Raw genomic sequence first — 26184 nt, forward strand, 5'->3', positions numbered from 1 at the left:
GCTAGAATTCATACACACTGCCAGCTCTAATATGTGTTAGCTACTCATTCTGAGAAAAAAACAGCTTCCTCAACTTGATCTTCCTCATATACAGGAGCCATAATACTATGAACCTTATATGTTGGGCTGCATGCACAGCACCTAGCAAGCACATAAAATGTCTACACGTCTGAGAAGTGGCTATGTCCAAATCATAAGTCTCTCATATGCAACTCCTATCTCCAACCCACACAGGAACTACTAACAAATCCTACTGTCATGACATCCTAAGTCCACTTCTTTGATTGCCAGTGCCCTAGCACATGTCATCTCTGATACAAAAATGATTCCCTTCATAACATGCCAGTGGACATATGTTGTCATGAACTCTGAATCACACTTCAACAAGAATGACTGCACATTCTGTCTGCCCTGCTGTTCACTCAACTACAAATTCTTTCAACCGTGGATCTACTTAGGTACTACATTTATCTCTGCCACATCTGGCTCACATCTCACTTAGCGGCAAGGCTTATTGTGGTCATTCGATGTAGACCTCAAACCCTAACTACAAACAATAGCATGGTTCCATCCACCCCACTTCCCTCACACACATAACATAGGGCACTACTTAGGTTCACAGCTTATTAGCTGCTTTACTTCTCTTCAAGACACTCCTGTTTTGTTTTCTGATGTTTCTACTTAAGGAAATTAGAACCATGGCTGACACTTATATGAATTCAGCAAACACAGTGTGAACTTAACCAGCTCTTATTGTCACTATAATCAGTCCTCCTAGAATGGACCCATCCCACAGCTCAATGAACATTCAAGACCTCCTTCCAGAGTCTACATGAGCTGCTGAGAGCTACATCTAGACAAAAATCTTACTGCCTTAAAGATGGGCATATTCTAGTTTAATTCTCACCAACTGCAACTGAGACTATCATTCCAGAACCAACCTCTCAATACTACAAAGCCTCTCCTTTCCTCAAGCACAAACCTCCTGCTACAAGCACATCAGCAACCCCTGGCAATACCTTCACCCACTCTCCAGTGATAGCCATATGCTCTGCTTCAGAAAAATGCAGGTCTATACCTAAAAACTACCTCAACTATCCCCTATCTTCCTGCTATTAACATAGCAAAGAATCAATAAACCCTTGTAGAATAAATGAGGAAAACAACTATTAGAAAAGTAAAATGTTTTGTATAAAATACTATAGTCAATAGTAGTAACACCAAGGTTTGACCTCAAGCCCACATGACTCTAAAACTGTGACTTTCTCCTTAGCAACAAACAAACCAACCCATTCCCCACCACTTAAATCCTCTCATGACAAACCAACACACCCCAACCTCCTCAACCCTCACACCACAAGTCAACATAGTCCTGTAGAAGAATTTTAATCCAGTATCATGGCTGCTCTGGCAAGGAATCACATCCAAAGACCTAGGTCTGTGTGATCCAACTGGAATATACACAGGCCACACACCTTTAATCCCTCTGGCTGGAATACAGACATACCCTTAGTACACACCTCTAATCTCAAGGTTAGGCAAGGTTAATTTGTAGAAGGAAGTAGCCATGTTTGTAAAAACAAAAGTTAGGGCCAGCAAGATGGCTCGCTAGGTAATGGCACTTGTTGCCAAGTCTGATAACCTGAGTTATCCTCAATAATTACATGAAAAGGAGAGAACCAACTTCAACAAATTGTCCTCTGATTTCCACATGTACCCCAAACACATACACACACACACACACACACACACACACACAACAGATAAATGTAAATTTTTATACAAAAATAAAAACAAATATTTGGGCTGGAAAGATGGCTCAGTGGTTAAGAGCACTGACAGCTCTTCCAGAGATTTCTGAGTTAAAAATCCCAGCAACCACATGGTGGCTCACAACAATCAACAGTGAGATCTGATGCCCTCTTCTGGTGTGTCTGAAAGACAGCTACAGTGTACTCATATATAATAAATAAATAAATCTTTAAAAAATAAAAAACAAATATTCACTGATGCCAGCACTGGTAAATTATGAATCTCTTATCAAGATCCTTGTGCTTGGATTACTACCAGATCTACCAGAAAATAGGCTCTAAGAATTTATCAAATCTATAATCTCTCAAATGTAAAGAAACCAAACAAGTTTAACAATTTACAAGTCATGTAATCTCTCTCAGGATCAATCCTACTGTTTTTACTGTAGAAAATACCATCTGGAATAACTTCTGTCCTCTGGAATAACTGCTATCATGGTACATGACATGTCATGTTATGTTACAAACTAGAGACATCTGAAAGGAAGGAACCTCAACTGCGGAATTGCCTCAAGCCTGCTGGGTATTTTCTATCTTTCTTTTTTAAAATTGAGACAGGGTCTCAACTATGTAGACCAAACTGGTCTCAAATTCACAAAGATATACCTGCCTCTGGTTTCCAGAGGTAGTCCCTACTATGCCCAGCTTAAAGAGCATTTTCTTAATAAGTGATTGATGAAGGAAGGCCCAACCCACTGAGGATAGAGCCATCCTGGGCAGGTGATCCTAGGTTCTACCATAAAGCAGGCTAGGAAGCAACATTCCTCCATGGTCTGTCAATCAGCTCCTGTCTCCAAGTTCCTGTCCCATTTGAGTTCCTGCCTTGGTTTCCAATGATGAACTGTGGTAAGGAAAAGTAAAATAAACCCTTTCCTCCTAGAGCTGCTCTTGGTCAGGATGTTTCCACACAGCAATAGTGACCCTAACTAATATAACTGCTATTGATACTGAGTATTTACTATATATTAGATGTATCTCAAAGTTTCTTCCTAACAATCCCCTAAAAAAAAATCTTAAATAATCCCCTAGGTCAGATGAGAAACTAGGTTTAGGTAGGAAAAAAAAAACTTAAAGTAGGGCTGGAACTTAGTAAGTGGGTAAAGATCAACTGCTAAGAACCTGAGTTTGGATTCCAGCACCTATGTTAAAAAGATGGGCATGACCACACGTTTGCATGAGTGCATAAGAAAAAGCATATATAACATATGTGTGGTCTGATCATATCTGTAGTTTCAGGCATCCACTTGGAGGTGCAAGATATGTTCCTCAAGGTAAGTAGAGCTATTATAAATAATCCATGAGGCCAAAATCTAAAGCCAATGTTCATGAGAATAAAAGCAGTAAGAAATACACTTCTAAAGCTATTAAGAATATGAACCTAATACCAACACTTATAACTTGGAAACTGTTAACTTCTGTTGTAAGTTTATGTAAATGTGAAGCAGAACAGCAGATCTTGTTCTAAAGTAGCTGTAAGTATTTAATAAGTAACTATAATTCAGTGTATACAATGTCCAGTGTTTTCCAAACAATATCCTACGAACAACCAATATCATAATGCTAATATTGAACACGTATAAAGAATCAACATATAACTTACAGGTCTTCTCTGACCCTAACAATCATTTATGCTCTGCTGTTGCTACTATGTCAGAAACTGTGGAAAGGGGAGAGAAAAAACAAACAGCAACACCAGGCACAAACAAGAAAAATGTACTCACAGCTCAGAAGGCAGCAGTGACTTTGAGAAGAAATCAAATAGCTGTTTTAAAAAATATTCCTAGTATCTGTTTCCTCTTCTCATTGTAGCCCAGAGACCTGGAAGACAGAATGTATGCATGCATATACATCTTTATTTCACTGCTATTTACTTATTTATTTAACAGGGTTGCTGAATAAAGTGTTCTAATACTAAGTTTAACTATCAGCCCATTTTACTCCTCTTATAAAGTCTTACCATGTTCACCCTCTTGAGCATGTTATCATCATCTTATCAAAAATATAAAGTGCTAGATAATGAGTGAATCTAAAGATAAACACATAGAAGCTATTTGTGAACCAGCACCCAGTAAAAAGGATGCACACAAGTAACTGAAAACTACTAGGCAATCAACAAGACTAACCTGCTGAAACGATGGCAAAGTTCAAGATAAACAACAACACACAAACCTGCTTATTCCCACTAAAACTATGCTAAAGAGATAAAGTTCAAAAATCAAACACATATATGTGAGAACTAGAAGGAGTAGAAACTGAGGAACTGAAAAGGCTTCTAAGATAGACATCAAAACAAATAGGAATACTGAAGGAGGGGCAATATTCTGGACAGAAAAGAAACAAATTTTAAATGGGAAGCACAGCCAATGACTTAGCGGACTATAGGCCAGGAACTGAAAAGTTGAAGTGCCAATTCCATTTTCACAGCAGAGTGAAAAAGGTCTTAGAGGCAGCAGCACTGAAGTGACTTTAAGAGTGAAGATGCCCAGCTGGAGCGAGAGCCCTAACAGCCTGCCTCCATCTGGTTCCCTCTACCCACCTGAGAGCAGACCAAGAGCCACTCTCTAGAAAAAGCAGAGCACCTTCCACACAGAGTCAACAACTCCAGCTCATACAACATAATGCAGTCAAGTGCCAAAATCTGGCATCTTATCTTCTTCCTGCAGGAAACTGTTAGCCTAATGGGAAAGACTAAAGACACCAACACAAAGCTCCCTGACAAAAGGCCTGTACAGAATATCCTGATGCAAAACTCAAAGGCCCACACATATACTTAAAGCTTCCTAAGAAGTTCTGAATTCATCACAGGAAAATGAAGACATGAGAAAGGCCTCTAATCAGAAGAGAGAGACAAGCACAGTGGAGACCAGAGTGCCATAGAGGGCAACTTGGAGGAAACAGAAAATACACACACTTTCAGTAATCTAGAGGTAGGACTCTACCATCATAAAACAAAGATACAGACTGTTTTTGCATGAGCCTCTCCACCATACATACTAGGATTCTAGCATGCATGATCTTCTATATGCAGATACAGTGTATAACAGTTCATGTGTGCAGTCATGCCAGCAAATATTATTTTGCTACAGCTGTTCAATAGCTCTAACTTACCCCTTAAAGGCTGCTACCTACTCCAGTAGCTGGTCCTACAACCATGCATATACTTGCAACATTAAAAGATTTAAAAAAAAAAAAAAAAAAAAAAGCACACTATAAGTTATAAAGGGAAAATGGGAGGAGAGTTAAGAAACAAATAAGTTTGGTCAAAATATATTATGTACATGGATGGAGGTCTCAAAAAAAAAAACTAAGGAGACTCATTCAACATAAAAAACAATACTCTTTAAATTTTTTAAATGAACTAATAATCAGGCACTAAAGAGATGGCTAAGCAATTAATTATGATCTTCCAGAGTATCAGGTTCTATTCCTACCATCCACATGTCCAACAACCACCATCTGTAACTACCATTCTAGGTATCAGATGCCCTACTCTGGTTACCATAGATAACACAAGTGGTACACAGACAAACATACAAGCAAAACATGAATACATATTAAATATTAAATCTTTTTTTAAAAACTGATAATCAAAAGAGCCTTTCCCAAACCCGCTGTCAAAGATATAACTCAAGTAACATTGTACACACTCCAAAACTATTCTCCTTTACCGTTACTATAGCTCTTCCAATTTAACTTCTGTCTCAGAGTAATAAGTAAGCAGTTACATTGGCTTTGTGCCTTAAGTTCTTATATTTATTTTTGTTCTTTTATTAAAAGCTATTCATTTTATAAGTGTTTTACCTAAAGGTATGTGTGTGCACCACATGCATGCCTGGTACCCAAGAAGGTCAGAAGAATGTGGGTGCTGGGATTCAAACCTAGGTTGTCTGGAAGAGCAGACACTGCTCTTAGCCACTTAACCATCTCTTCAACCCCATAACTATTTTATAATGTAAAGTGAGCAGACATTAAGCAATAAAAGCCCTCTATACTAGCAGCACTAAGCCCACTTGACTACTTACTAGTTTAGCAAGGGGAAACTTAAGATATATTATGTTTTAACTGTTCCATTATCTAATCTTATTTAAAAATATAAACCAGAGGGTTGGAGAGATGGCTCAGTGGTTAAAAGCACTGACTGCTCTTCCAGAGGTCCTGAGTTTGAATCCTAGCAACTACATGGCAGCTCATAACCATCTGTAATGAGATCTGATACCCTCTTCTGTTGTGCCTGAAGACAGCTACCTTGTACTAACTTGTACTTACATATAAATAAATAAATCTTTAAAAAAAAAAAAAGATTATAAACCAGGAGAGGCCTGCCCACCAGCAGGCTGCTCAGGCAGATGAAAGACTCCCAGAGGCTGTGGAGGCCACTAAGATGTGCAAGTATGTGGTGGACAAATGGAAGAGAAAGAGAAGCAGACAGTTTGAGCACTATGAAGAAAGGTGAAACTGGAGGAAGAGAGTGGAGAAGAGCAGCCTGATGTGAATAAACTGCCCTGACACCTGAAACCATGATGAAGTCTTGGTCCATACTGCCCCAGAGGGCTATGTATGGGTCAGGAGTCTGTGTCGAAGTTCATGACCCATATTATCACCAAAGGCCAAGCAGACGTCCCTGGACTGAGTTGCAGGGTAAGACCATGTTGATGTCCAAAGCTGTGCAGTGAGGGCCCTGCCCCTCATTGGTTTTGGCATTCAGAAGAGTGTCTGCACCTCACCTGGACAGCACAGTAGAGGTGGCCCCAAGGGCATGAGAGCAGGAGAACTAACCCTACTGTTTGCTGGCTGCAGCATTAGGTGAGGCAGACAGGACAATGCTGGAGAGCTCACCCGGTGGTACAGGTACAGAAGAGCTGGCGGGCAGACCAACTCAGCTACCACCCAGGCCCAGATTTGGGGCTTGGAGTTGGCCCACCCCAACATCTACCCCATCTATAAATTGCTGGAATATGGTGAAAAGACAGGTCCTACAGATCCAAAGCTGCAGGATCTCCATTACACAGGAGTCACGGTGAAAATTCAGTATTGGCAGTATAGCAGAAGCCAGAGGCTCTGAATCAGATCAGTGACTAATTGCAATGAACATTTACAAATAAATATATGTGGACAAAAGGGGGTACTGTAGAACACACTGTGACACATTACAGCATCCCCTTTCTTTGTTTTGTTTATTTTTTTATTTTGGGAGGTGGAGTATAAGAATGAAATATAGCTACAGGGGAGAGGGAGATGATACATGATATGAAAGTCAAAGACTCAATAAAGAGGTTTTTTGAAAAAGAATATCTACCAATATATTTTAATTATGAAACTGGTAAAAATGTCAGCATAAACTAGTTCAAACAGGGCCTAAAGTAGATAGTCTACAAACTATATAATTAAAATACATATATTCTTTTGCTCCAGATAGATTTTTTAAAAAACTGAAACTTGACTTATTACGAAATGAAACACATTTTCCACTCTCCAAAGCTGTAAAAGGAGAATGATGTCCTTTTGGGCATGAACAAATAGATTTTCAGCAGATAGGCAGGATCCTCAAAACTCTTCTCTCTCATACATACTTTTTTGCTATTGCCACCATGCTTCAAAGCTGCTCGTCCTAATGTGTAATCCACCCCAGACAGCATTCCTACCATCCACCACTCACTACTACAAGTAACAACTAGTGCCTACCATGTTGTGGTCACATGTTCAAATAGTTAGCATGTTCAGCTTACTAACTCTATTTCCATTTTATAAAGAAACTTAAGTCTTAACAATATCAGCAAATTATCCAAGGCCACATAATAAACAAATAAGAAATTAAAATATATAAGCACTGATTTTTTTTAGCACTTTTATATATACACTGCTATTCTGAGTCCCTATATAAGTCACATTAACATTTTTATTACTATAAATATGAAATGGAGAGATGGCTGAGAGATGGTTGCTTTTCCTAGGAACTCCAGTTCAATTCCCAGCACCTACATGGCAGCTCACACCCAGGGGATCTGATGTTCTCTTCTGGCCTCTGTGGCGCAGACATGCATGCATACAAATGTGAATTAAAATAAACCCTTTCTCCTCCAAGTTGCCTTTTTGTGGTAATACAGTATTATTATTACACTCTTTTACATTCTAAGAAAGTAGAACTTCTATTCAACCTCACAGCACAACTAATAATATACTTTCAGATCCCTTAAGACTGTTATACTGCTGTGTATACACAGCCTGATTGTTTACCTTGTTTTTTTTTAATATATATTAAGACTTATTTACTTATTTTGTATATAAGTACACTGTAGCTGTCTTCAGACACACCAGAAGAGGAGGATATCAGATCTCATTACAGATGGTTGTGAACCACCATGTGGTTGCTGGGAATTGAACTCAGACCCCTGGAATAGTAGTCAATGCTCTCAACCACTGAGCCATCTCTCCAGCCCCCTCTTTAACTCTTTAACAGACTAATTCTTTCTTGTGGTAATTTATCATAGCAACAGAAATGAAACTAGGACAGTAGGTAATCCTGCCATCAGTTTTTTTATCAATTGTATCAAAATCCTTGACTTTTAGCCACCAATAACTATAAACTAGATTCCAGAAGATCTGGGAGCTACTCTTTCCTCATGTTTCCATAATTTTTCCTTTATATTCTGCCTCAACTTGTGACACTCTCCAATGTCTAAATTACTACTTCATATGGACTTCCTTTTCAGCTTAGTCTACCAACTTCTGTACTTAGACAAGCTGTAACCTACATTCTACAAGAACATAGATCAGAGGTAATATCCACCAAAAAAAAAAAAAAAAAAAAAAAAACAGATCAAAAATGTTGGTATGACCAATCATATCAATCATACACACCTTTACTTTCAGCATTCAGGAGGCAAATGGGTCTGTGTGAGTTCAAAGCCAGCCTAGTCTACAATGGAGTTCTAGGCTAGTCAGGGACACACTATGAAACCTTATCTGAACTCATCCCCAACCCCAAAATCAATATTGGTGCAATTATAAAAATCACCTGGGGCAAACCAAAAGTTCTTTATATTTCAAAATTAGCTCCTAGCCAAAAACATTATATTACTAAAATGTGAAACTTGCCATGGTCAGAATACTGTGTATCATTCATCATATGCCAGGGTTAGTACAGGGGCTGCTATATAACTGGTATTGAGCCACTGACCAAATAAATACCCTAAGCCAGAAAAAGAAGCCATGAACTTACAGACTTCTGAAAAGGGAGTATGCAGAACCAACAACATAGAAATTGCTTTCTAGTCCTTAGAGTAACGAGGACAGTCAGGAAGCAACTAAGATTAGGAGCCCCTCTGGTTCAAGACAAGGAAGATTCTGCCCTAAAAGGAATAGGGTTTATTTATGACTATCCACAAACTAAGAACTAAATCTTTTAATTAAAGGGATTTATGAAAATGTCTTTATAACATGTGAGGAAGAAAATTACTTTAAAGAGGACTCAAATCTGGAAGCAGGACCTATGTATCTGTCTAACCTGATTCTTTTTGTCTATTGGGTGGGTGGATAGGTTGGTTGGTTGGTTGGTTTTTGATTTTTCAAGACAAGATTTTTCTGTATCCCTGGCTGTCCTGGAACTTGCTCTATAGACCAGGCTGTCCTCAAACTCACAGAGAACTGTATGTCTCTGCACCCCGAAAGTGCTGGGATTAGAGGCATGTGCCACCACCAGCTTTTTTTTTTTTTTTAACAGTCTCACTTTGCAACACAAACTGGCTTTAAACTCACTATTAGACTAGGCTAGCCTTGCATTATCAATCCTGTTTCAGACAGTCAAGTTCTAACACTAGAGGTTTATACCAAATCTGGCTTTCTGACTGATCTATCCAGAGCCAGCACTCTCCACCACAGTTCCACTCTGTACTTCAAGTACAAAAACACTCTCAGACAGGGCTAGTGGATACAATAGCAAATCCCTGTTACTTGGGAGGCTGGGGCACAAGTATTTAAAGTTCAAAATATGATAGCAAATGATTAATCCCAATGCTTAGAAAGTGAAATCATGAGAATCTTGAGTTCAGGACTAGCCAGAATATCCCTGCAAGAACTCAAAATAAAAGGTACAGGGGAAGCTGAAGAATGATAGCAAGCACCCACAAAACCCTAGGTTTGGTCCCTAGTTTCTAAAAAAAAATTAAAAGAAACATCTTACTGAAGTAATTAATGAGCACAGTATATGAAGACAAGGCCACTTTTCAAGCATATTCTGAAGAACTAATTGCTGTCACCATATATGATAAGGGTAATGCCATCTGAGAAAGATACCAAATAAATCCTTATGAAAAGAGACATCAAAAGGATACACTTAAGGATCAGGTTTAACAAGTAACCTAGAGGACCTCCTATATCAACTGGGGAAGTTGATACAGTTACATCATCAAGGGACACACTCAGGTCATTTGGGCATCAAGGTCTAGCTGAAACTGGAGACCAGCACTGGGCAGTGGAACAGCCTATGAAACAAAAGGCTTCAGGTCAAAGTAAACAGGAAAGCAGGCTCCACCTGACACTTCCTTAAAAAGCAAGAACATAATGAACAGAATGACTCAAAAGGCTACTTTTTATGGAAAACTAAACAGCAGCAGTGACTCCAGAGAGACTGGAATTCAGACCAACAGATCACCAAATTTAAACAACTCATAATCTCCTAGCATGATATCCAAAACATGGGAGATACACAAATGCACTCTGCCTAGGAAGAATCAGAGAAACTCAATTCCCTCAGCAAAGGATATCCAGACAAGTCAATCCTATGATACTGCAAATATAAGAAGTATCCCAAAGACATTACAGCAGTTGTGACACAAATAGTCCCATAAACATGCACACAGACAATATGCTCAACATCACAAACTTTCTCCCATGTATCTCTTCAGTCCAACCATGAGAACTCCCATGCAAGATTACTAAAGACCATAATAACTAAGACCAAATGATGCTATTCAATCTGTTATCTTCTCTGGGCTTCTTTCCATCCTTCAAGCTGTCCCTCCTCTTAAATCAGTCTAGTGCTCCCCGAGGTTCTATCCTTCCATCCCTATCTGTCTGCCTCCTAGGCATTACTACTTGACATGCTTACCCCATCTCAGACTTCCCTTTCGAACCAAGTGACTGGCTGTCAGCTCTACATCAATGCTTCACCACTTGCAGCAGAGACATGGAAGCCATATCCCAAAACTCCCACTTTCTATAAATCCCCAAGAGAGATAACAGACTGGTTTGATGAAAGAAAACTGTGCTTAGACTGATCAAAGTATAGAAAGGAAATTATAATAACCAAGACCTTATGTACCCTCTAAAAATTCCCAGCGGCCTCTAAGAAATACCCCAGAAACCATGGCAACCAGTAGTGGCTGACTGCCCAGCCGACTAACCCCAGAGATACTCCTGGAAAGTACTCATTCCCTAGCTTTATCACTTCTATCAAGAGAGACCTAATTCCATAATTTAAAATAAGTCTAAGGGAGTTTCTATTTTCCTCACTAAACTTGAAAAACTGACTCCATTTATAAAAACCATCTTCTAAATCCCTGAGAGAGAAGCATCTTTAATAAAAGAAGAGTGGACAAAATGTTCAACAGATGTCTCAAGGATCAGTAATGATCTTGCCTTGCAAATCTATAGTTCACAACAAAGCCACATAGTAAGATCCTGTCTCAAAATAAATAAATAATAACCTGTACAGTTAGTTCACTAGCTCAGTTTACAATGTCTCCTTATAGCTTAGATGCTCAGGCCCAAAGCCAACAGTACCATCCTTGACTCATCTCTTCCTCTCATACTCCCTATTCAACCTTGTCAGCAAGTAGCATTCTTCCTGCTAAACTGCCCAGAAACTGTTCTTTGATGCAAGTCCACACCCGTATCATAAAGCTTCTACCTCTGTTCACGGAGATGAATCCAACAGCATCTACTACAGGTAGAGCTCACACTTTACAGTTTCCCTGTTACATTTATGCTGGATAATTTTTACCTATTGAATTATCACATTACAACCTGCCAAAATGTTTTACAATTCCAAAAAAAATGAGCCATTTCTCTGCATGATGCCTGTTCTTTATTTAAATCCCTAAAAGATTTATATATTAGGACAGATGTCAAAAATGACAGACACGCTTGTGTTTTTAAATTTTTAATTTTTTCATTTTTGGGAAGTTTTATTTTGGTGTTTGCTTGTTTTGAGGTAGAATATCATTCTGTTGCCTAATCTGGTCCCAAGCAATCCTACTGCCTCAACCTCCTGAGTATCTGAGACTACAGTTGTGCATCACCATACACAATAGCTTCACTTTAATGACACTACACAGAGAAGACATATTCTCTATCAAAAAGAAACTCATTTCTTAAATTCTTTAATGACAAAAATAATGCTTCTCTAAGTCTCATGCACTAAAGTATTGTCTGTGAATGTGGTGGAGAGGGGAGAGTATTTTGCCTGCATGTTTGTCTTGCATGCCTGGTACCTGCAGAAGCCAGAAAGGGGCCTCGGATCTCCTGAAACAGTTAAGAGCCACCATGGGAATGCTGAGAATTGAACCTGAGTCCTCACCACAATAGCTGTCAATGCTCTTAATCCCTGAGTCATCTCTCCTGCCCAAAAAGAATTATTTTGCCCAAAGGAAGGTTGGAGCCTTTGCCTAACTACTAAAAGGGAACATAAAGATTTGAGAATCTCCTGCCTGGAAAGGCTCAATCTGGCGGCACATAATTTTAATCACAGATGTCAGGAGACAGAGGCAGGCAGATCTTCCAATCTCTGTGAGTTCTAGGCCAGCCAGAGCAACATGAGATACTGTTCAAAAAGGTGGGGAGGGTTATATGGAGGAACTTCAAATGCATACTGATTAAAAAAAAAAAAGAAGAAGTTTGCAAAAGCTATAAACAGTGCCCTGGTTTCATTGCATTGTGGGAAAGACAAGAGCAGAGAAATGGTGACCGGGCCTGATGGGGAGGGAACAATGGGCAGACTGCAAAGGATTCTGGAAAGCCATAGTATATGATCTTGTAGCAAAGGACTGCAAAGGACTCAGTAGCATGGGTATGTATTTGTTAAAACCCACATGGTTTAAATTTAAAGGAAAAAAATATCTGTTTACCTGAGAACCTTGAAGGGCAGGATTCCAGACCTGCTCTCAGAAATGGTAAGCCATGCTAGTGCCAGACTTTTTTTTAAAGATTTATTTATTTATTATATATAAGTACACTGTAGCTGTCTTCAGACACACCAGAAGAGGACATACGATTCCATTACAGATGGTTGTGAGCCACCATGTGGTTGCTGGGATTTGAACTCAAGATTTCTAGAAGAGCAGTCAGTGCTCCCAACCACTGAGCCATCTCTCCAGCCCAATGCCAGACTTTATGACCCACTTCCCCAACAGAAACCCTGGGTACCACATCTCAGATGAGCATCTAAGGCAGGCAATTCTATGTGTGTTGCTACATACTGATATGAGTGAACAAGCACTAAGCACACAGTCCATTAAGAGAGCAGAAGGAGTTCACACAGGTCTCTTCTGGTCTCTCCCTATATGCTTTCCATTCCTAACTTTAGTCTGTATCTTTTTGCTATAATAAATAATATAATAGACAATAACCATGTACCTTCCTAGCACAGTACACAGCTGGTCAAGGCTTATATTTTGAAACCCTAAGGACAAGGGCTTTTTCTTCTTTAGCTTTGTGAATAGTTCTGCAAATAATTTAATCTGTGGTGGTTTGGGGGACCTCCAAATGTTACAATGCACAACACTAGATGAATATTCTCACAATGCATGGATGTTCATTTAAAATCATTAGCTAGGAAGAGTAGTGCATACCCAGGACTCAAGAAGCTCAGACAGAAAGACTACAGGGTTGCAAGCCAGAATTGCTACAAGTGAAAGCTGTCTCAAAAAAGCAAAACAAAACAAACAAACAAAAGACTGTCAGGCATGGTGATACATGCCTTTAGTCTTAGCACTCAGGAGGAAGAGTCAGATGAATTGCTATCTAATGTGACCCCCTCTATCCAGTCAGGGTCACACGGAAACATTCTGTCTCAAAAAAAAAAGTCGAAACACATATTAAAATAAAGTGTAATGCAGAGGACTTAATACTACAGCAGGCATGAAATGTGCCAATCTAAGGTTGGCTGCAGTGTGTGTGTACTGCTTTTCATTCTCCCAACAGTATCAGGTATGCTATTCTCTAAACCACTTATGAGACTGAAAGGACAGGAAGCTGAACTTACTCAACCATCCCTAGCTCCTAGCACTAGATCCATTCATAAAAATCCTTTAAACTTGATAGACAGAAAAGTGAATCAGAAATAGTTTGGGTTTTTTGTTTCTTTGTTTTTATTTTTAAACAGGAAATTAGGATCAGAAAGATGGCTCAGCAAGTACAGGCACAAGCTTGGTGACCTGAATTCAATTCTTGGAGCCCACATCAAGGTGAAAAGAATCTATTCGATAAAGTTGTCCTTTGACAGCCACATGAATGCTATATAGTACATGTCCACAAACACAGACAAGTAAAGACAAAACAATAGGGAATAATAAAATGTTTTGTCAAGCCTTATGTCTTCAAGATAATATGGAAATTAGAGGGAATGAGTTCAGCAATATGGACTCCTTATCTTTACTCTGTCTACTGCCAATAGTAGCCATGATTCCAATCTCCTCCACCACAAACTGTGTCATACCCATCTCACCACTAGCAGGCACTGGTTGATCTATAAATGAACAATCAAGACTATCTGAACCATTTCACCCTAATTCACATTGCCTTCTCTGGTTATCACCTAACCTCACAAGAGAGAGCTCTGGGCCCTAACATTAAATCTATCTCCACAATTCTAGACTACCTACAGTAATTTTGGATACTAGGGAACAAAATAAAACTAGAAAAGTTAGAATGTTTTCCTATAAACTAGCAAAATGCAGAGTTCTAGGACAGATAAAATCAAAGACACCAACTCGTTGCCAAACACAGAATCAATCCTGAACTGTCAAAAATAGTTTCCACATAGACAGTATCAACTTAAAGGAAGTTACTTCAGTCCCCTATCTCAAGTGTATTACTTCCTATAAGTAATGTTTCTTCTTCCATATAGAAAGCAAAATACAAATTAATTTTCCATTGGACTAAGCAGATTGCCAGCTTTTTGCTAATGCTTAAGTCACAACTAAGCCTAAGCCCAAAATCCAGGGATAACATCTGAAACCATACAGGTCTACTGTGCATTCTATGTCATTACAACATTCAATCATTTATTCTGTCACTCAGGACTCTGCCTCTAATAGGAGTCTGAGACAGTCTATCTCCAATATCTCCTCCCTACATTCTACCCCAGGTACATCAGATAATCTCACATTTCTGCAGGGACAGCTATGATCTGTGTTCCAATCCAGTAACTAAAACACCTTGTATCTCAACAATCAGCCAGCAGGTGCCCTACTGTCCTGTTTTAATGTGAGTGCTCATCAGGACATCACAAATGTGCTGCTTTGTATTTCACATAACTTAATCCAAGGACCTGGCATAGCACTTCCAAAAAAACACTATTTCACAGCCACGTAAAAACTTCTTCCCTTCCATGTGAAATCAATCCTCCATTGTTTCTCTAATTAAGGCCTATTTCTGGAGAACATAATTAGAATTAAACTACACTTAACAGTCCTTATCACCTTTAGCTTTGTCTAATGTACAGCCACATGCTAAAGATACGACAGTCGAATCAAAGTCCCAAACACCTGGCTAGCCTATGAGGGACCCAAGCCATGTCCTTTAATCCTTTCAACTTTAAGGGTAGGGGCCTAAAGCAAATTTAAAAAAAGAAAGAAAAAATGTTTTTAATTGCTGCTTGATATTCTCAGGACACAATGGATATTAGTTTACTTGACAGATTGGGCTGTTTTAAATGTAACTAACTGGTTTTTCCTTAGAGACATCATTCCAGTGTGTCAGGTAAGTACAGCCTAACACCAAGGAAGATTACATCTCTTCTCTGGCCTCCCTCCTGATGAATCCTGGAGCACAGAAACCCACTTACTCATACACAGTTTTACTTAAGTTTCAAGAGTTCATGGTTCTAAAAGAGAGCCTGCCTGACTCAAAGAAACAGTTACAGTTACAATCTATAGAAGGGAGAAGCCAGAACTTCACAAACGAGTTACCAAAGAGAGGACTAGGGAGCTGCCCTGCTGCCACCTGGACCAATGGAACCTTGACTTCCTTTTCATGGTCAGAGCTTACACAAACTGGCTTCAAAAATCAATCCTCCATTATTATCTTCCTAACTAATTAAGGCCTTTTTCTGGACAACATAACTAGAATTCTGTAAGAACATATCAGAGCAAAACTTTGCCCCCTTTGTCTTGCTAACTAAGCCACAGCAGAGCAGCTTCTTACTCTATGAGGATAACAAAGTATAGGTCCTTTCCCCTTCTCAGGTAGGTAACTGTAACACCTTCCTTATGAGCCCTGTGACTCCAGTGGAACCATCCTAACATATAAACCTGTTCCTATCACTCAGGGACCCAAAGTTCTCATCCAAATCAAAGGCAAACTGTTCTGATCCTGTTTGATAGAAGCTTCTTCTCAACCCAACCCAGCCTGTACTACTCCAAACATGACTAAAACTTTCAGTCCACAATACCCAACTTCTCAAACCTCTGTGTCTTTCCCAATTTCTCTCTCAAGGGGACTAATTTCCCCATATGACCTACTCAGTTTCTGTATGGTCCCTGGGCCAAGCATTTTTCACATGTTTGAGGGGTTTTGTTGTTGTTGTTGTTGTCTGTTTATCTGTTTAAAAAAACAGGGAAACATGGTGACAAAAAGAAAAAAGAGTGTAACAGGCTATATTCTGCCTACAAATGAGTATCTGCCAAACCTTGAGCCCAAACACCACCTATAGGTTCCCTAAGCACACTGCCGTTACACAGCCACTGCACACATCACAGCAAAGCATGGCACACTTGCCACTAAGCTGTTCTGGTCTGACTCCTTACAGATACACCTTCAGGACAACTCCTGTTCCAGGCACAAAACTGTATTTAACCAACACTCTGCAAATGAATGAACTAATAAATCATCTCAAGAACAAGCTGGCAAAACCCAACAGGGAGAACAAATCTTGAGCAGTAAAATACTAAGTGTGGGAAAGACACTAACTTTATTTTCATACCACTTCATGTAGTAACTACACAATAACTTCAAAATCTGGCATCATAAATACTGTACAGAGAAACCAAATTAACATAAAGTCAGGCTCCAGGCCAAGAAGTACTGAAACAACCCAGCAGTAATGATACACATACCTTTAATCCCAGCACTCAAGAGGCAGAGGCAAGGTAGATCTCGTGAATTTGAGACCTGTGGTCTATGGCATGAGTTCCAGGACAGCCAGAACTACACAGAAAAATCCTGTCTTGAGGAGGAAGGGGAGGACGAACAGACAGAGGGAAGGAGGGAGGGAGAGAGACTGAACAGAATACTTAAACTCAGATCTATAGTTCTCAGAAACACTTTTTCTGGCCATGAGTAATGGCTAACATGTATGACCTCAGGAGTTCGGGACTGGCCTCAGCTAGTGAGGCCAGCTTAAGCTACTGAGTGAGATCTTAAGAAAATGAGGAATGTTTTTCCTGCTGGTCCTAGTTTCACTTCTGGTGCTGTGAAAGAATGTCCCAACAAAAAGAAACTGAGGGGAGAAAAGGGTTATTCAGCTTACAGTTCCCCTGAAGTCAAGAAGTCAAAACAGGAATTGAAGTAGTCATATTCAAAGACAGGAGCAGAAAAGAAAAAATGCATACTTGCTTATTACTCAGCTTATTTTCTCCACTCTTAACCTAGGCAATGGTGCCACCCTCAGTGAGATGGGTCTTCCCATATCAATTAGCAACTGAGACAATTCCCTACATGTCTGTCTCTACAAGCCAACCTGAACTAGACCATCCCTTGCTGAGACTTTTCACTGTGTCAAATAAATAAAACTACTCATCACATTGTTACAGATCTGCCTCTCTCTACAAACTATAATGAAGCATGATGTCTTCAATTACTATTATCTGACATGGGAGTGAGGTGGGATTTAATTTCTAACCCATTACTTAACAAATTTTCAAGTTAATGCTACCTCTGATGGGGAGGCATAAAATGGATACCACTAGGCTATAGAATAACTACAAACTAAACAGTTTATGTCTTTTCTTTTTTTGTAAGTGTCAGTCCTTGAGAAATCAACAAAGATTCAACAGCTTAATTAACAAATACCATTGAAAGGCAAGACAGCTGCACCCACAGCATGACCCTCACATGCCAGCTAAGCTGACACAATGCCAACTGAGAAAATCAACTTTTGAGCTTCAGTACAGGTAGAATAGAGTCCAAAAGCCAACAGGGCATATTAACACCTCAGCTTCGGCCAGGAAACTGCACACATACTTTCAGGAGCAGATAAAAATATAAGAAAAACTCTATTAACTTAAAACAACTAACAGGTGGGTTTGCACAGTAGGTATATGGGGTGTTGTCTATTCCAGAGCAGCAAACCACTACGTGCAAGCCAACCCAGCCTCTCTTGACTGCACAACCATGGTTATTATATTTTACAAGACTAAAGGAATAATAATAGTGTGTCATTCATGTGGAAATTACATGAAATTTACACTGCAGGAGCAGGAATGAAGCCGGTTGCTCACAATCAGCTCATTCCTTTATCAGCACCCTTCTACACCCCAAGAGCTAAGTACTAGTGATGCAGGTAGTCTACGGTCTGAAAGCCTAAAATATGCACTGTGTGGCCTTTCACACAGGCAGTCCTAGTAACCTACAGCATAACTGGGAACATAAGCTGACACAGCTTCCTTCCTCTGAGTTTTCAAAAAAGAGAAGGGTCGGGGGAGAGGAGAGGTTGAGATTAATTAGAGAAATTGACTGATTCATTTTTAGGGCCAGGTGTGGTGATGCATCCTTTAATCCTAGCGCTCAAGAGGCAGAGACAGGTGGATCTCTGTATTGAAGGTCAGCCTAATCAACATAGTGAGGCCCTGTCTCAAAACAAAAACAAAAAAAAACAAAAAAAAAAAAGACTTTTTGTATGTGTTTAGCCTGCATATATGTATGTGCTGCACATAAGTCCCTCAAGAGAAAACCAGAAGGCAGCATCAGATCCCTTGAAACTGAAGTTACTGACAATTATAAGCCAACATGTGGGTGGTGAGAACCAAACCTCAGTTTTGGCAGTGGAATTTGGTTCTGGCTTTTAGATTTTGACTCGGGGTCTGGCTATGTAGCTGTGACTAGTCTGGAACTTAGTATATAAACCAGGTTGGCTTTGAACATACAGAGATCCACCTGCCTTTGCCTCCTAAATGCTAGGATTAATGGTATTCATCATGACACCCAGCCAAGCTGGTTTAGTTTTAAATCAAATATGAAGGGGTGAAATAAGCTAGAAAGACAAGGGAAATAGCCAGGGAAAAGAATCACTCATCTTGGAGACTGCTGAAGTCTCTTGTCTGTTCAGAGTCATGAACTCTAGCACAATGAAATTTGCCCACATTAAAGCACAGCATTTACCTATTATCCCAGAACTTTGGGAAGCAGAACCATGAGTTCTAGGTCAACCTGAGCTACATGGTGCCTTATCCAACCAGAGCTATAAACTTCACTCAGAATAGAAACATTCCAATTCCCTCTTGACCCACAGTTTACCTTCTCTTTATACTCCCACCCACTGGACCTTAGAACAGCTCTGGGGGGGGCTGGAGAGATGGCTCAGTGGTTAAGAGCACTGACTGCCCTTCAAGAGGTCCTGAGTTCAAATCCCAGCAACCACATGGTGACTCACAACTATCTATAATGAGATCTGATGCCCTCTTCTGGTGTGTCTGAAGGCAGCTACAGTGTACTCATATAAATAATAAATCTTTATGAAAAAAGAAAAAAAAAGAACAGCTCTAGGACTTTATTGAACAAAGAAAAAAAGGGGCACTTTAGGAATCCTTGTTAAATGATGTAACCACAAATGTTGTATGCTATTACAACAGTAGGGGCAGCTCTCTTGAGAAGCACATATTGACACTTTGGTGTGTTGGTCTCCATCTATGCTGTTTCTTTAAAAAAAAAAAAACCTCCAACTCTACCTGGTACGGACTCATCCTGAAATTCTCTGCCTGTGTACAGTCAAGAGAACAGTTTCACCTGAAACTGCAGATCCTTGAAAGAACTACTTAGCCACTAAGGAGCATGGAGCTATGCTCCCCTGACACTCCTGCAACCAAAGGCAGGGAAGGGAAGGGTGCCAAACAAGGCCCTAGCTAAAACTCCAGATCTGTTTAGGGATCCACTGACAGTCCTGGGTCATTAAGACCCTGTGTGCCCAGTGGTTCAATTTTCCCCTCTCCTTTCTAAAGAAAGGTGTCATGAATTATTGTGTCTCATTTTAACAGAAGCGCCAATGTTATAGCATGTATGCTCCTAAAGCAAGCTCCTCTGCTATATATCTAAGTATCAACCCGAAGCAACACAAAGAGCCAGCAATATGAAATAGGAATGATGGCTGAAAGTGATGAAACCACAGTACATTACAACATTCTAGGGTCTTTGTGTGATATGAGGAGGAGTTGGTTTTAAGACCAGTCTCATGTATCCCAGGCTAGCCTGGAAGAATGCAAATATCCCACTCTCTTTGAGCTTCAATTTAACAGAGTAAAGATGTACAGATTATCAAGTACTTTGAAAACTAGAAAAATTTAATGTAAATATTTTAATAACTGTTATCTTTTGAGAAGCATTTAATTAGGCTAAGTACTACACCATTCTGAAGTATGACACAGACTGTATCATTTAATTCTCTCAACAAATAGCCTAGGGCTCTATTATTTGGCCCATTTAACTAATAAGGAAATGTAAATGAGAAAAATCAACAACTGAACCCAAGATCAAAGGCTGGAAGATTGAGCCCTTTATCAAAGCATCCCCAATGATTATTCCACTTCCAAACATATTCCCTTCAACACCTTTACCTTCAACAGAAATTTTGCTATTCACAAGGTGGACCCACAAGTCAGTGGCTCTGGCACAGTTCTAGCTATGTTTCTACTGCTGCAGTAAAAACCATACCATTGAAACAAAAGCCACATACCTCCATAAACAGGCTAAATTGGAGCCTCAAATGAAATAAGATCTACAAGAGATATATGTACATGCATGTTAAAATTTGCAAATCCTAATTCAGTACCTGTACATGTTATCTTGAGATGTTTCTCCAATTCAAATGCATATCCTTGCGGAGTCTCCTACTTGTTGCTTGCTGAGATCCCAAACCTAAAGATACACCAGGACCAACAGCTACTCCCTGGGCTGCCCAGGAGGCAACTCAGCTTTACTTTGTTCCCAGTCTGTTCATTCATTACCTCTTTACAGAATCTAAACCACAATCCAGCTTTCTGAACCCTTCTTCAGAGTAAAGAACAACTAGGCAATGAGGAATATCCCAAGTTCCTTAGAAGGGGAAAGTACAGTAGCCACCAAGAGCAGAAGGGACAATGATGAGTGCTTCTGTTCCACTGTCAGCTCTTAACTGGAGAATATTCCCAAAACTGGAGGTGCATTTGTTACAAAGAATCTCCAACACATCCATAACAACCCTTACTACCAAACAATAAAATATACTACACGAGTTATCAGAGGTCTTTAGCTTTCCTGTCAGTAGTTTGTGCTTCTGTTGCCCCTGCATTATTAGCAGCTTAACTGGAGATGCATCAGCCAATCTGTACACAGCCACCAACGCCTAGGCTTGCCCTTGCTCTATCTCCTCATTCTTTCTCTCTACCAGGCTATTCACCCCTTGGCCCCTCAAAGTGGGTAATACGGATTTTCTGCCAAACAAAGAACTTCACAGCTCTGCTCAGGAGTATACCCAAAAACAGGGACTTTAGGGGCAATGAATCTAGAACATAAATCAATACAAACTGAAAATGTTTTCACATCTTCCATGACTGATTAGTATTTGTAAGTGAAACACACACACAGAGAGAGAGAGAGAGAGAGACAAAGACAGAGACAGAGACACACGCAAACCATTTGCAAGCATGATAATCCACAAAGAGGCAGGCAGATCTCTGTATTTGAGGCCAGACTAGTCTACCTAGTGAGTTCCAGGCCTACCAGGAGCTACACAGAGAGACCTTGTCTCAAAAAAAAAAAAAAAAAAAAAACAACAACAACAACAACAATGGAGTGCTAAATGGACATGCCACACCATCTTTACCTCTGGGCCTCAAAAGAGTTCTACAAAACACTTAGATCATAGCTTACATCATAAACAAAAAACGAAACAATAAAATAACTCAAAATAAGGCTGACAAAGATGGCTCAGTGAGTAAAAACTGGCAATCTTGATTGGATCACATAAGACAGTTAAGGTAAAAGGAGAGACCCAACTCCACAAAGTTTCCTCTAACTTCCAAATGCATACAATAGCACATATGTGCTCTCCCACATACAATTTTTTAAATTAATTCAAAATGAATTAAACCAAATGTAAAATTAAAACTCTTTAAACTCCTATGAAGGTAGGGAAACTTTTGTGAACAATTCTTGGCTATTTACAACCAAAAAATCTATATGCCAAGCATGGAAATACATACCTGTAATCCCAGCACTCAGAAGGCAGAGGCAGGAGGCTAAATTGGCCTACATAATGAGCTACAGGCTAGCCAGGGCTACATATCTCAATACTGTTTGGGGTGGAGGTAAATCCAGTACTCAGATTCAAAAAGGAGACTAAGTTGAGTAACTGAGTAACTGCAAAATAAGTAAGGGCTAGGAATATAGCTTTGTGAAGAGAGAGAAGGAAGAAGGCAAAGAAGAGACAGAGAAGGAAAAGGCTCAAAGGGGGGGTGGAAGAAAAGTCAGAATCACAAGCATACCTGGCTACCGTGTTCCCAGGCCTACCTAGACTACAGCCTTGAGGTCACCTCACTAACTGTGAGTTAGGTTTTTTGTTTGTTTGTTTGTTTGTTGTTTATGATGTAAGGTTAAAAACAACAAAAGGATGAAAAGTAACTGTGTCTCTTCTTTATACTATACACCAAAATCAATTCCAAAGAAATTATAAAGTTAGGTGTGAAAAGCACAATTAAACATCATTTTAAAGTAAAAGTTTTGTTGATGCCCTCAGGATAGGGAAAGCTACAAAGAGCACCAAATCTAAACAAAAATGCTGAGAAACTAGACTCCAATAATCCTAATTTCATTCCGCCTAAAAATAGGCAAAAGTGGCTCAATGAAAATAACCTACAGAGAATATATGTACATTTATAGAATGCTTAAAAAAATCTAATACTCAAGTTCCAGAGGGACCCGACACCCTTATACAGACATAAATGCAAGCAAAACACCAATGCACATATTTAAAAAAAAAAAAAAGGACAAGTCAGACAGTGATGGCACACACCCTTGATCCCAGAACTCAAAAGGCAGAGGCAATTGGACCTCTGAGTTTGAGGCCAACCTGGTCTACAAAGTGAGTTCCAGGACAGTCAGGGCTACACAGAGAAATACTGTCAGGAAGGGAGGGAGGGAGGGAGGGAAGGAGGGAAGGAAGGAGGGAGGGAAGGAAGGAAGGAAGGAAGGGAGGGAGGGAGGGAGGGAGGGAGGGAGGGAGGGACAAAGAAAGGGGAAAGAGAAAGAGGGAAAAAAGAAGAAGAGAAAAAGACAGGAACCAGTTGAAAATAGGGCCAAGTAGCCAGCAAATTCATAAAAAGATGTACAGCCTCATTATTACAAGGAAAGGACTATTTAAAGGTGCAGAAGAGAGGCCAGCCAGGAGCAGAAAAGAGATCAGGAAAGAATGGCCAGTGGAAGAAAGGAAATTAAGCACAGAGCCACTAACTCAGTTATTGAAAAGTTCTATGGAACAGACATTCTGAGAATATTCACAGGGCCACTGGCTGACTGTAAAATATAACTTCAACTTCACTGAACCAATCTGGAGAGATAAACGTTGTTCCAGATGTGTTTCTCTTGCTACCTCATTTCTGTTATTTCTGCTTTCACAGTTGATGAGAAAGATGAACAGGCATTTCATATCTCACCCAATTGTTTGAGTTTGGGATTGCATGACCATTATCTCTGCTCCTTCTCTACCTCTGCCACTACCTTGATATTCTAAAATGTCACTTAGAACAAAGTCCTCTAGTCTTTCTGATACTTCCTCCAGACAGAAGGTCTTTTACAGACCAACTTACCACTGTTCTCTTTGTCTTTATTCTCCAAGTACCAGCACACTGACACTTGCCACACATCTTTTCCCAACCACCACCACTGTGTATGAGGAAGTTCTGAAACACTGAAGAATACTGAAGAATGACAGAATCTCAGCCACTGCGCTTTCGACAGTCCCTTCAATAGATGCACTTAATTCTACATAGGGCATACAGATAAAGGCAAACCAATTATTTTCATCTTTGTAGATTCTTTACCTTTCATTTAGCCTTTTAACTAAAAAGAGGTGACATGTGGCCAAAAAGCAAAAGGAAATGTACTAAACTAAGTGTGCCTGCAATCTCAGCACTGAGAATGGGAAGATAGGTGACACAGGGGAAGAAAGGCGGAAGAGAAGGAGGAATTTAAATGGAAAGAGTGGACAAAGGAAGAGGAAGGATGGATGGATGATTTAATTAAACATGCATATTAATTCAATGCTAAGCCTAAAACCAATTTATACATACTGCTTCATTAGTCACCCAAAGGCTTGGCAATCACCCTGACTTAGTAAATGCCAGCCAGGCTTTTGGACCAAAACAAAAACCACTAGGGAACTTAAAACTTTGCCTTAAGCACCAACATGTACATTCTTCCTATTTGCCAAAAGCCACACACCCAGGAACCACACAAACTGTTCTTTCAATGCAAAATGTTCATTTAAATTCCAAACCAATACCAAAAGACTTAAGTGGTCTCATGATAAATTAAAAAGTAGCTGAGGTATTCTCAAGATTCTGAGAAATACTAAAAACAGCAAAGGCTTTGAAAAAAAAAAATGAGAGCAAGCTCATTGGCATACACATATCTCAAATCCGGACCAGCATTTCAAACTGCTCTAAAGCTGCAGTTCACAACCTTATTGTCCATCTGAGCTCCCAGTCAGCAAGCTCAAGCAACTTAGGGAGCACTTCACAGTCTGACAAGAGTCTAGGTGAAGGTAATATTTACTGCTGTCACTACTTGAAATCAATGGAAGACCTAAAAGGGACTGGAATATGCATCTTTTGAGTTTCCTCTTCATGGCTAAGGGAGGCCCTGACTGACAAAGCAGACAAAAATCAGGAAGAGATTCTGTACTAAAATGCTAGTTTCTCTTACCAGAGGACACTGTCACTTGTGACTCAAAACACTGCACCTGGATAGCATCCGTGCAGTAAAACACTGTGAGCAAGGTCACAGCACACTTGTGCAGTGTGTGACTGCCACTTTCCTGTACGTGGCTTTAGGATATGTAAAAACGTCCAGTTGATTAACACAGACTATCCTAGAGCTTCTGGCATCACAGGCCCTTTTATTTTTTTCGTTTTATTTTCTGAAGTGCTAAGGATTGAACTCAAGCCCTTGCACACACTAGGAAAGGGCTTTACTACTGACCTACACTCTCAGCATGTATCCTTTCTAAATCCCACTCATTTTGCATCACTTTGAACAACTGCTTCCCTCAAACCTGAGTTGAATCCTAATATATAAGACTAATTCCTATAAAACCAATTTCTATGAAAAAAGAAACTCAAAACTGTCAAATGACACTGAAGCATTCTTTTTCTGATCCCAGTAGCCTGAGTGACCCAATTCTACAATAATTAATACACCCAAGTTCTTCCAGTCATTCAAAAAGATGATGTGGCAGAAACTGGAAGTGCAGTGGGAAATAAAAGGGCTATTCTGTCCTCTTGGAAGACACTAAATCTTCTAACAACACAGAACACACAAAATTGTTCACAAAGATAATCATATGGAACTCTGGTAGAAACTGTAAATGCCTACAGTCACAGCAGAGTCCAAGATACACAATGATACGAATTTTAACAAAAACTGTCAGAAAGGAAACCCCAGACACAGACAACCCACAAGCAGAACTTCTGAGGTCCTTTTGCGGCTGGGTTTGTCCAGTGGCCTCAAATAATGGAATAGAGAGTAAGTCTTAAAACCAGGATGGAAAATTCCAGATTCTTAGAATGAATAAATACACCTCAGAAATCTTTATCCCAGTGGTTCTCAACCCATGGGTCATGAGCCTCTGGAGGTCAAATATCAGATATGCTGCGTATCAAATATTTGGTTATGATTCCTAACAGCAAAA

At 39.7% G+C, this 26184-nt stretch overlaps 1 protein-coding gene across 1 annotated transcript in view; it reads right to left on the reverse strand.

Moving 5' to 3' along the window:
- Window positions 1-26184, reverse strand: part of PTK2 (protein tyrosine kinase 2) — a 191741-nt gene that overhangs the window by 161095 nt on the left and 4462 nt on the right. Inside the window, exon 2 of the mRNA XM_080939760.1 lies at window positions 3533-3629. The gene's annotated coding sequence lies outside the window, so the exon portion shown is untranslated. The remainder of the gene's footprint in view (window positions 1-3532; window positions 3630-26184) is intronic.

This window comes from Micromys minutus (assembly GCF_963924665.1).
Source record: "Micromys minutus genome assembly, chromosome: 27".
In the NCBI taxonomy this organism is placed as follows: domain Eukaryota; kingdom Metazoa; phylum Chordata; class Mammalia; order Rodentia; family Muridae; genus Micromys; species Micromys minutus.